Consider the following 13,012-nt stretch of genomic DNA (forward strand, 5'->3'; position numbering starts at 1 on the left):
TTCCTGCTGCTAAAAGCAATCTTTTAAAACTCCCTCAGAGCCAGCCCCATCCTGGGCACACGGTTCCCCGTGAGGTCCAGCGTCCAGCAGAGTTGGGGCAAGGAGGATGGGACCCCCGGTACAGTCTCTGCAAGAAACGCCCTCCATGCTCTCGGACCTATGGAGGGCACCCAGGAGGAGGCGACTGTGCCTCCAACCCCGCCCTCGCCCTGGCTCCCCTCCCCGATGCGCCAACTGCCGCCTCAAAGCTCTCCCCCAGCCGCCGACACCCCAGCCCTGAGAAAAGGCGAGAGACGCCGCGCAGAGCCCGCGACGCTAGCCGAGCCGAACAGACGCGGAAACTCACGCTCTCTACGACCGCCTGCGTCCCCACGTATTCGAGCGCACGTGCGTCATGACGCACAGGCGTCCTATCTCCGCGCTCCTGGTTCTCGCAGCTGGCGGGGAGGAGGGAGGAAGCGTGGGCGGCTTTGCGACGCGTCCTGCGCGGGCCGTGTGGGGGAAGGGAGGGCTGTAAAGCGGGCGGCTCGGCCGCGGCGCATGCTCAGTTGTGCGCGCCCACGCTCTAGTCGCGGTGGGCTGGGCCTGCGGTCCGCGTGCTGCGGCGGTGCTTGGAGGGGCTGCGAGGGCGTAGCGGGACAACGGGACTAGGGCCGCGGGAAAGCGCAGTAAGGAGAGCTTGTGCCCTCGACTCATCCTCCAAGCTCCCGTGGATAATAATATTCCTATTGCCGTAAAAAACTATTGGCTCCTTACCACGCGTAAACTACGGCCTGCATTCGAGGGACCCGATCTGGGGGCGGCGCAGGGGTCTCCTCCACTTGCCTCGTGGGCGTCTTTGCCCAGCGCTCTGTCCCTGCTGAGAAACTGTGACCTTCAGGGCCCCAGCACAGTCGCAAGCTGGTGAGCTGCTACGCGGAGGAGCAGATACTGCCTGTGTGAAGTGGATGGTGGGAACGGCAAACTCCCACCTTCAAGAGTTACCTACTGACAACGTGAGAGCTGTTTCTCTTAGTATTACAAAGGAGGCCAGCAAAACAGGGTCAGGGGTGTACATTTTACTCCCAAGAGCTTAGGTCTGAGGCTATGCTACTAAGTCTGTTTGCCCATTTTAAGGGCTTTAGGGTGTTCAGTATTTCGATCAATATGTCATTTGATGCAATTTTGTCTTCTAGTTTTACTTTGGAATAAGTTCATGTTCAATTTTTAGAAATCAGGTTAAGATAAATGTTATGATGTATTTATTTTGTATGATTTGAGAAAACTATCTTACTATTTGGTATGGAATTTTCTAATAACTAGGGGAAAGATACACTTTTTCCAAGGAGGAATCCGAATACAGGTGATTTTATGCTGCTGTTTATTTATTGGAAATTGTAGCAGCTGTGTTTTGTCTGCTAAAAAAAAATAGTGAAATCAGAAGCGTTTATCTTTTGCCATTGTGTACTGCAAGAACTCTTCGTAAGAATGTTTGGGAGTTTGAAATTTAACACATTAACTGTCACGTGAGTTGTATTTAACTCACGTCAGTTTGGAGCCAGGGGCCTGGTGAAGCATACCGAGCTCACATATCTCTACCTGGGGAGCCCCCGTTAACTATTTTTCGAGTTGCATATGGCTTACATACAGAAAACAATAAAAAATTACAAATTTTTCATTAAATTAGAAAGGATCATTTTTGTTTTCGAAGTTTTTATTCTATTTTTGTAATAAAACACCGTGGCCCCAGGGAAATTTTTTTTTTCCCCTAGTGTGGCAGAAGTGAAAATTTGGCTCATACTTTGTGTGTGTATTTATGTACACATATGCCTTTCAGATGACAAAGAAGAGTCTTAGCAAATTTTAAGTGTGTGTTTCTTGAGCTTTATAAGTTATCCCTTTCTTATAAAAAACGATATACTTATCAGAAAAATCAGCTGAAAATGAGAAACTGCATTTCTGGAAATGGAAAGTCAAATGAACCAGGGGAAAAACAGTAAATTACCTATAGAGGTATTTTATGTATTTCCCTGGGCCGGAGGGAAATGTAATTTCTCAAATGGAAGTGTTCTCATTTATCCTTCTGATCCATGATCATATGCATCCATTCAATTAATACTAATCCTATCTTCTATTTTTGATCACTCTTTACACCTTTCTATAATTGGATCATTTTTCTTGTCCTAATCATAATATATCAAATACAGAGGTGACTGTAAGAGAGCCACAAATGAAGAAGTCTCAGTACAGTAATGTCATAAAAATGTAATTATATATAGGGATTAAGAATATATTTAGGTAATTATATTGTTTCAGATATTATCAGTGAAAAATTTCATAGACAAGAGGACAAAAAAATCTACCTGTTTAAAATTGACCTTCTCTTTTGTCCTATATGATTTGTTCAGCAGACTGAATTTTTTTTTAAGTTTTTATTGAAATGAGCATGTTGTAATGTGCTCAAATCCCATACAAATTGACAAACATCACTTGGATGATAATTGAATATCTTAAACATTAACATAAGGGGCGGTCAGCAACATCCTTTCACCTAGCAAGGCTAAAAATACCAAAGAATCAATGCCAGAAGACGTCCTTTAACATAAAAGGTATGTAAGTGTTACATTACCTTGTACAATAATGATTTCTAAAGGTTTTAAAGTATTTGTGTATCATAATCATGAGAAAAGGCAGCACTATGACACTGTGCATAATACTTGAAACATCTGATGGCCTAAGATAAATTTTTTAATTTTATCTAAGGCTTGCAGGAGGGGCAATACCTGTGATTAAGCCATCTGACTTAAATGAGTGTTCCTAAAATGTGGTGCTTGCATGAAAACAGGAGTTGTGGTAACAGCTTTTGTACAAATCACAAATCTAGGGTTGGAACTGGCAGAAAGGCAGACAAGTATTCTCAGCTTTTAAAACCCAGCCTGAAGGTGAGAGAACATCAGGCAACAATACCATGTAGCAAATATACAACTGGATTATCTTTTTAAGGGAAGGGTTTGTTTTAGTTTCTAATTGCTTTTAATGACTCAAGTATTTTTTGTGGTAATACCCAAAACTGTACCCAAAAATGTGTATAAACTTATCAAAGAATTTACTGCTTTATTGTTGTGGAAAAGCTTGCAAATTGATTCAAAACTAAGAACTATAAACATACAAAATTGCATCCTGTGTTAGGATAATAAGATGAACAATACTTAACAGCAATAGACTATGTAAACAATAACCATAAGAGATTTGTAGTGGATATACTAACATCAGGTAAAATAGACTTTAAGACAAATATTTCTAGAAACAGAGACGTTTCATAGTGATAAGAGAGTTGATACATCAAGAAGATATAGCAATTATAAATGTGTACACACCCAACAACAAAGCCCTAAATTTATGAAGCAAAAATTGATATAATTGAATGGAGAAATAGACAATACATTTGATATTTCAATACCCTTCTCCCAATAATGGATAGAACAACTAATCAGAATACCACTAAAGATATGAAAGCCTTGAACAACACTCTCAATCCAACTGATATGTACAGACCACTTTACTTAATGACAGCAGAATTTGTATTCTTTTTAAGAAGTATATTCTCCAGGGTAGCCCATATGGTAGGCCATGAAACAAGTCTCAATAAATTTAAAAGGTTTGGGATCATATAGAGTATGTTCTCTGGTTACAATGGAATTAAATTAGGAATTGACAATAGAAAGAAATTTGGAAAGTCCTCAAATATTTGTAAATTAAGCTACTTATGGGCCAAAAGAGAAGTAACAAGGAAATCAGAAACTATTTTGAACTGAACTATTTTGAACATACTGAAATTTATGAGATGCAGCTACAAACAGTGATCTGAAGTGTATTTACTACTTTAAACACCCATGTTAGAAAAGAAAAAGGGTCTCAAATTAATAACCTATACTTCCACCTTAAAAACTAGAAAAAGAAGAATAAGGTAAACCTATAGCAAGTAAAAGGTAGGAAATAATTTTTCCACTGGAAATCAATGAAATAGATAACAGAAAAATGGAAAATATATGAAAATCAAAAATTGTCACTTTGAAAATATCAATAAAGTTAATGAACTTTTATTAGGCTGGCCAAAAAAAAAAAAAAAAACTGCAAATGACCCAAATCATGAATAAAAGCAAGTACATCAATATTCACCCTACCAAAGTTAAAAGGATTATAAGAGACTGTAAAATAACTTTATGCCAACAAATTAGACAATGCAGGTGAACTGGACAAATTTCCTAGAAAGATACAAATTGCCAAAACTGGCTCAAGAAAACAGAAAATCTAAAAAGACTTCATTTTTAAGGATTGCTGTTAAAAAAAACAAAAGTACCACAAACTGAGTGGCTTAAAACAGCAGAAATTTATTATCTCATAGTTCTAGAGGCTTAAAGTCCAAGATCAAAGTGTTGGCAGGGCCATCGTCCCTCTGAAACCTGTAGGAAAGAATCCTTCCTTGCCTCTTTCCAGCTTCTGGTGGTTTGCCAGCAATCCTTGGCCTGCCTTGGTGTTCCTTGGCTTGCTGCTACAGCACTTCAGTCTCTGCCTTCATCATCACATGTGTTCTTCCTTCATATGTCTGTCTCCTCTTCTTAAAAGGACACCAGTCATAGAGGTTGAAGAGCCCCACCTACTCCAGTATGACTTCATCTTAATGATTACATAGGTAATGACCCTATTTCCAAATAAGAACATATTCTGAGGTATTGGGGTTAGGATTTCAATGTGTCTTTTTGGGTGACATAATTCAACCATAACAGACCTATAACAGGTAAAGAAATTAAACTAATACTTTAAAATCTTCCCACAAGGAAAAGCCCAGGCCTAGATGGATTTGCTGTTGAGTTAAAGCCAATCCAATATTTAAAGAAAAAATGATACAGTGATACACAAATATCTGAAAATAGGAGAACAGTTCTCAACTTACTGCATGAGGATGTTATTACCCTGATACCAGATCCAAATAAAGACATTACAAGAAAAAAATCTCAGATTGACATCCCTTATGAACATACGAAAATTCCCAACAAGGTATTAGCAAACTAAACCTAGCAATATGTATGCAGTATGGATTATACACTATGAGTGCAAGTTTGGTTTTACATCAGAATATCAATAGTACACCTGTAGTCTCAGCTACTCAGGAGGCTGAAGCAGAAGAATCTCTTGAGCCCAGGAATCTGAGGCTATAGTGTGCTATGATCACACGTGTGAATAGCTACTGCCCTCCAGCCTGGACAATATAGTGAGACACCCCCCTTAAATTCAGTTAACACCGTATCAATAGAATTAAGGACAAAAACTACATAATCATCTGTCTTAGTCTGTTTTGGCTGCTAAAACAAAAATTCTGTAAATTGACTTATTATATAAACAAATTTATTTCTGACAGTTCTGGAGGCTGAAGAGGTCTCAATCAAAGCATTGACAGATTAAGTGTCTACTGAGGGTCTACGTCCTCATGCGCAGCAACTGAGATTAAAATTTCAACATGAATTTTGCGGGACACAGATATTCAAACCATAGCATCATCTCCACAGATGTAGAAAAGCATTGTTCTAAATCCAACACATGTTTATGATAAAAGCTCTCCAACGAGTAGGAGTAGAAGGGAACTTCCTCAATCTAATAAAAGGCATCTATTAAAAACCTACAGCCAATATCTTACATAACAGTAAGGTACTGAATGCTTTTTCCCTAAGATCAGGAAAAGGCAAGGATGTCTGCTGTGACCACTTCTATTCAACATTGTACTGGAGATTTTAGCTAGTGTAATAAGGGAAACAAAAATAAAAGGCATCAAATTGAATTGGAAGAAGTAAAACTCTTTATTGACAAATGACTTGATCCTATATGTAGAAAATCTTAACCAGATACAAAAACCACTAAAATTGATAAATGAGTTAGCACAGTCTCAGGATATAAAATTGTTTCAAAAAATGTCTCTATGCTACAAATTTGCATTCTGAAAATAAAATTAAGAAAATTTCATTCCAGATAGCATCAAAAGGATAAAATGTTTAGTAATATTAGGAATTAATGTAATAAAAGTATAGGACTTAAATACTGAAAACTACTTAACATGGCTGAAAGAAGTTGACATTCCATATTCATGAACTGGAAGCTTCAATATTATTCAAATGGCAGTTCTCAAGTTCAGGGGTCCCCAACCTATGGTGAATTGTATAATTATTTTATTACATATTACAATGTAATAATAACAGAAATAAAGTGCACGGTAAATGTGATGCGCTTGACTCATCCCAGAACCATCCCTCCCTCCCTGGTCTGTGGAAAAATTATCTTCCATAAAAACACTTCCAACTGCAAAAAAAGGTAGGTGATGGCTGCTCAAGTCGACCTGTAGATTCAACACACAAGCCTTCTCAAAATTTCAGCAGGCTTTTTTTTTTTTTTTTTTTTGGTACAAATTGACAAGCTGGTCCTTATAAATCTAGAATAAAAGATCTAGAACAGCAAAAACAATTTTGGAAAAGAATAAAATGGAGGAATTACACTACCTAATTTTAAAATGTACTATAGAGTTATAGTTATCATTGCCTGTGTGTTACTGGTGTAAGAAAAGGCATATAGATCAACAGAAGAGAATTGAAATAACCCCTTATATGGTCAGTTGATTTTCAACAAAATTGCCAAGGATAGTCTTTTCAACAAATAGTGTTGGTAAAGTTGGATGTCTATATGGAAAAAGATCACTGGACCCACACAACACACAAAAATTAATTCCAAGTGGATCATAGGCCTAAGTGTAACAGCTAAGAGTGTAAAATTTCTAGAAGAAAGAACAAGAAAAAAAATCTTTGTGACCTTAGATTAAGCAAAGAGTTCAACATATGATGCCAAAAGCACAATCCACAGAAGAAAAAATTGATAAATTGGGCCTTCTCAAAATTAAAAACAATATTGCTACTTAAAAGACATCATTAATAAAGTGAAAATCACATTACAGATTGGAAGAAAACATTTGCGAATTTTATATCTGATAAAGGATTTGCATCTGGAATATTTAAAGTACTCTTACCACTCAAGAAGAACAAGATAAACAATTCAATTAAAAAGTGGGCAAAAGATTTGAATACATACTTCACCAAAGAAGATGTATGAATAACTATTAATAATAGATATATGAAAATGTTCTCAATAGCATTAGTCATTAGGAAAATGCAAATTAAAACCACAATGAGGTACCATTCCATACCCCCTGGAGTGACTATAATAAAAAAAAGACAGAGTTATGGCAATAATGTGAAGAAACTATTAATTATATGATGCTCATGTATTGCTGGTGGGAATGTTAAATAGTGTGGCCACTTTGGAAGATAGTTAGGCAGTTTCTTAAAAATTTAAACATACACTTACTATACAACCAAGCAATTCCATTCTTAGAAATCTGCCCAAGAGAAACGAAACGTCCATCCACAAAAGACTTGCCTGCAAATTTTATGGCAGTATTATTCATAATAGGCAAAAACTGTAAACAATTCAAATGCTCATCAACTGTTAATAGACAAAGCAAATAAAAAAGGGACAAACTACTGAGTCATCCTATAACTTGGATGAACCGCAAAAATATGTTGGGAGAAACCAAACCCAAAAGTCTACATACCGTGTGATTCCATTTATATGAAATGTCCAGAAAAGGCAAATTTATAGAAACAAAAAGCAGATCAGTGATTGCTTGGGACTAGGAGTAGGAGCTCAATAAGCTATAAATGGGCATGAGGAAACTTTTTGGAATGATGGAAATGTTCTAAAACTGGATTGCAATGACGGTTGCCCAACTCTACAATAAAAATCACACAGGCACACTATACAAGACAATGGGTGAATTTTTTTGATGCATAAATTGTACCTTAAAGCTGTTTAAAGGGAAAAGATAACCATTCTGTGGACACATAAGGCCTAGTAAAGAGTGACCAGGGCTGTTCTACCCAGGGCCTACCCATCCATCAGCTACGCTCAGGCATTATTCTTGTGCAAACAGATATGGATCCCCTACTCCAGAATCTGCTAGTCTTGTAAAGAAACAAAGGGATCTACATTAATATCAACGAAACCAGATAGACATAGCTATCTGCTGTACATGAAGTTAAATTAATTTGGGAGTTTATAGGAAGATTATATGGGCTGGAGCTAGAGAGATGAGAATACTTTGTGGAGCTGATATTTGAATAGTCCTTAATGTGTACATGGGTGGAATTGGACCTATTGAGATGAATGGAAGAGCATTCCAGGCCAAAAATAAACAAACAAACAAACAAACAAAAGTGAAGTGAGAACAATATTTTGGGGAATCATTAGGATGATTTATGTTTTAAATGGCATCTTAGCCGAGTCTTATTTTGATCAATAGTAAAGAATGAAAAGCATATGCCATCATGTCCAGTATTCTTGGGGTTCGAGCATTACAATGTGGATACTGACCTAAATGGAATGGAGAATTTGGGATAATGGAAAGGTTAACTGTAGACTATGGATGTAAAATATGAAGAATATTAAGTCCTACTTTTAAAGAACACCATTAAATAACGAAAATGCAATCTATTAGCAATTTGCTATGGTTTGGGTATGGTTTCTTTGGCCCTGCCAAGTTGAAATTTGATCCCCAGAGTTGTAGGTGGGGCCTAACAGGAGATGTTTGTGTCATAGAGCAAACCCCTCATGAATGGCTTGGTGCTGCCGTCCTCGTGGTAGTAATTTCTCTTTCTGTTAATTCCCACAAGAACTGATTGTTAAAAAGAGCTTGGCATCTCCCTCTCCTCTCTCTCTGTTTCTTCTTTCCTCTCATTATGCGATGCCTGCTCCCCTTCATCTCCTTCCATGAGTGGAAGCATCTTGAAGCCCTCACCAGAAGCAGGTTCTGGTGCTATGCTTCTTGTACAGCCTGCAGAAATGTGAGCCAAATGAACCTCTTTTCTTTATAAATTACCCAGCCTCAGGCATTCCTTTATAACAACACAAAACAGACTAAGACACATGTCTTAGAAATTCTTATAATGATTTTTCTTTGAGGCTTCATATGGAAATGTGTGCTTTAGAACTCAAGTGGTTTTTTGTGTAGAATTAAGAATCTATTGTGATTGGGGTTGCTGTACAGCCAATGAGAAAAGTCCTATCAGTAATAAGGTTTTCCCAAAACTACAAATAGGAGCAATGCATTTGCAAGTAGACCTGCCAAGGTTAATTATCCTGACATGATCATGGACATTATTATAATTGCATATCAATTTTTATTAATCAACTCTCAATCTAGTGGAGCTGAAAAGAGCTGTGATAACAATAAAATAATTTGCATTGCTCTGCAAGTATTTTAATACATACAATTTAATGCTTAAACTCCTAGCCCTAAATCAGCCATTCCCTGATTTCCAATTACACCATGAACAGATCATTTTATTTCCTGTTTAGGGGCATTAAACCAATGAAACCTCATTCTCTTCTCATGCATTGTCTTAATGTTTTTGTAGGGAGTAGTCTTCTCCCATCATAGAAGATGATACACACCAGATCTTCCTTCTCCTTGCCCTGGTACCACCAGAGATTAGAAATACAACATGAGAATCTGTTAGTCAAAGGCTCTCTCTTGGAACTTGGGCACTCAGGATGATCTAGAGATATGGTTGGTGGTCACAGTCATGCCAGCACCAGAAATGGCAGTGCTGCAGTGGGAGAGCAAGAGGTTTGGTAACCCCCAAAGCAGCTAGGGAAGGGAAACAGCTAGGGAACACTCAGAATATCCTGAACTTTAACACAACCATTGATCCTCCTCTCCTGTTAAAACCTTCAGATACCAATTTGATTTTCTTACAACTCAAAATTATTTTAGTAGACTTTAGAATTTTTTTTCACTCCTTTATCTAACATCGTATAAGAGCTCACTGTTAACAACAGCATGACCTCTACTAGCTAAGTAAGATAATGCATTTAGAGCTTTTATCAAAGTGCCGGCCCACAATAAACACTCAACACTTGTTAACTGTTATTTTAATTACTATTAGCTACGATTTGTTGAGTGTCTACTACATGCCAGGCACTTCTCCATTTTACAAATGAGGAGACAGAGGGTCAGAGAGTCTAAATAATTTGCCAAAGCTCATGTAGCTAGTGGGCAGAAGAATTAATGGTTCAAACTTTCTAATGCTTTATTTCTGAATATTAAATGTCTGGGACTGGATGCATCATTGCCGGTATAAGAGCTAGTTGTGTTTTTACTTGTGCATATTTGCATAAAGTTTTCATTGTTTCATTCATTATCTAAACTATAACAATGAAAATAACTATTTACCATACATTCCAGAATTATTTTGAATGATGTGTTTCTTTCAATTTTCTACAGTTTTCTATTTTAGGAAGTATTTGTCTATTGAGTGTTTTGGATAAATCTTCCTTAATCTTGTTTGAACTCATTATGATTATTATCCAGAAATTAAATTGGGTTTACAGATGTCCCATTGTTCTTAAGTTCATAGGATGATAGTAGAATATTGTTTGAGAGATCCTGTTTTCTTCAAATAATAAATCCTAAGTAAGCAGTTTATTTTAATAACCATTCCTTTAAAAATATTTTTTTACATCTGCAACTGCCACTTCTGTTTTTGTATCAACTAAAATTCTGATGCTTCCATGACTACAATGAATAATTTTACTCTAACTGCCAAATCACATTTTTTATAATCCATTTGAAACCTCACAGGAGCCTTCCTAAACCACATCTTCTAAAATTTGGCAAAATGTTTTATGAATACTGTATATGTGTTTTATGAAAAACTAGTTTAGATAATGAATTCTTAGAAAAGGAAGAGCTTTGAATCTTCTGCTAGGAAAAAAATGTTCAAAAAGGAACTTGCATTAAAATATGGGAAATCAGGCTGTGATGATAGCAGTAGTAGATGACTCAGGCATTTGGGCTTAGCTTTCCAGTCTGCCTGTGGCATGAGAATGATTTTAGGACCCCCTTTGGGCATATGCGAGCACATTCAAACCCAGATGCACACACAGCTGCATCTCTGCCACTACTTGCTGATAATTAAAAATCCCTTCAAAGGGCTTTCCCATCCACAATTAGACACTACATGTTTACAATATAAGGCCCTTGAAGGAACATTTGAGACAGGATGAATTTCAGTTGAAGGTCAGTCGGTCAATCTGTCCACCAGCAAATGGCAGCCCTGGGTGTCAACTGGAGGTTAACTAGAGGCAGAGGATCTTGGGTGGTGGGAGCCTGGGACAAAAGACATAGTTGAAAATTTGCAGTGTTATTGCTAAGGTTCTAAACAAATTACTACAGTAGGATGTGGAGAAATAGCAACCATGGGGCAGAGCAGGGTGTGGGGGGAATTTTTGGCATCCAATACAATCACAGATAGCTCCATTTAACATAATGTAGTTTTTTTTTCGTTTTAAATTAACACAAGTTACTTTCAACAAAATAATTTCTTTCTCAGGGGATTTCTTATGCAAGAGCTAACTATATAAGTAAAGGTTGTCATTTATCCAAGAATGTTAAATATATATAAGTGGATAAGGTTTTTTTAGAATTTTGTTTATTTTTGTTAAGAGGATGCCAATCTTTAAATGGATGTCCAATCATACAAATTATGCTGGCAATTATTTTTAAATTTATTTAGAAATAAATACAGACTTGTAGAAAAGTTACAAAAATAGTATAGAGAATTCCTGTGTACTCTTTACAAAATGTTGTAGATGTTATTTGTTGTATCATATTCTCTTTCTCTCTCATATATATGTAATGCATATAGATATAAAATTTTATATAGTTTATATATACATATATATAATGTGTATGTATCTTTATCATCTACAGTTCTGATAGGTATCGCTGTGGTATGAATGTGGCCCCAAAGGTCGTGTGTTAGAAACTTAACCCCCAATGTAACAGTATTGGAAGTGGGGCCTAATGGGAGGTGTTTAGGGCACGAGGGCCCCCTTCGTGAATGGATTAAAGTGATTATCTCAGGAGTGGGTTTGTTATAAAATTGAGTTCATCCCCCTCTTGCCCTCTCTCACTCTCACCCATTTGATACCTTCCACCATGTTATGATGCAGCAAGAAGGCCCTCACCAGATGCAGCCCCTCCATCCTGGACTTCCAGCTTCCAGAACCACAAGCCACATAAGTTTCTGTTCATTATAAATTACCCAGTCTGTGATATTCTGCTATAGCAGCATAAAATGGACTAATTCATACACCTATAGACAGATACACACACATTTTTTTCTGAGTTATTTTGGTATGCATTGCAGACAAGATGCCCCTTTGCTTTAATATGCATTTCTTTTAGAAAAACAAGGATTTGTTTTTTAAGAAAAAAAATAAATTTCCAGGGTAAATCTAAAAAAGTGCACTATTTTATGTTGGCAACATCCAAGTGCCTTGGGGCTCTCAGTTGTGAGGAAATGTTGACAGCAACTTTAGACTGTATATCCAAATATTAAGTAGAATGCAAACTAGATTTTAAAAAATAGAATACAAAGTGGCCCTGTCTTAGTCTATTCAGGCTGCTATAACAAAATATGTTAGACTGGGTAATTTATAAACAACAGAAATTTATAGCTCGAGGTTCTGGAAGCTGAGGAAGTCCAAGGTCAAGTCATCAGCAGATCTGGTTTCTGGTGAGGGCTCTTTGCACTATACATGGTGCCTTCTTGCTACACCCTCCCATGATGGAAAGGCAAAAAGGGGGCAAGACAGGTTCCCTCAGGCCTCTTGATAAGGGCACAATCCCATTTACAAGGCTCTACCCTCATGACCTAGTCATCTCCCAAAGGCCCCACATCTTAATAATAACACAACAGGGATTAGATTTCAACATACGAATTTTGGAGGGATGCAAACATTCAGACCTTTGAGTTGAACTGCCAATTTGACTCAAACATTCCTTTCTTTGTGTGCACAAAAGAACAAGCATCCCAACAAAATTAACTTCATTTGACTAAATAATATCCTAGAACCTTAAAATTAATTC

The 13,012-nt window shown here is 37.2% G+C and overlaps 1 protein-coding gene across 1 annotated transcript in view; it reads right to left on the reverse strand.

The window, feature by feature from the left end:
• Positions 1-360, reverse strand: part of RHBDD1 (rhomboid domain containing 1) — a 116,634-nt gene extending 116,274 nt beyond the window's left edge. The window contains exon 1 of the mRNA XM_069466655.1: positions 347-360. The gene's annotated coding sequence lies outside the window, so the exon portion shown is untranslated. The remainder of the gene's footprint in view (positions 1-346) is intronic.
• Positions 361-13,012: the final 12,652 nt, after the last annotated feature.

This window comes from Eulemur rufifrons, chromosome 1 (genome assembly GCF_041146395.1).
Source record: "Eulemur rufifrons isolate Redbay chromosome 1, OSU_ERuf_1, whole genome shotgun sequence".
NCBI classification, from domain to species: domain Eukaryota; kingdom Metazoa; phylum Chordata; class Mammalia; order Primates; family Lemuridae; genus Eulemur; species Eulemur rufifrons.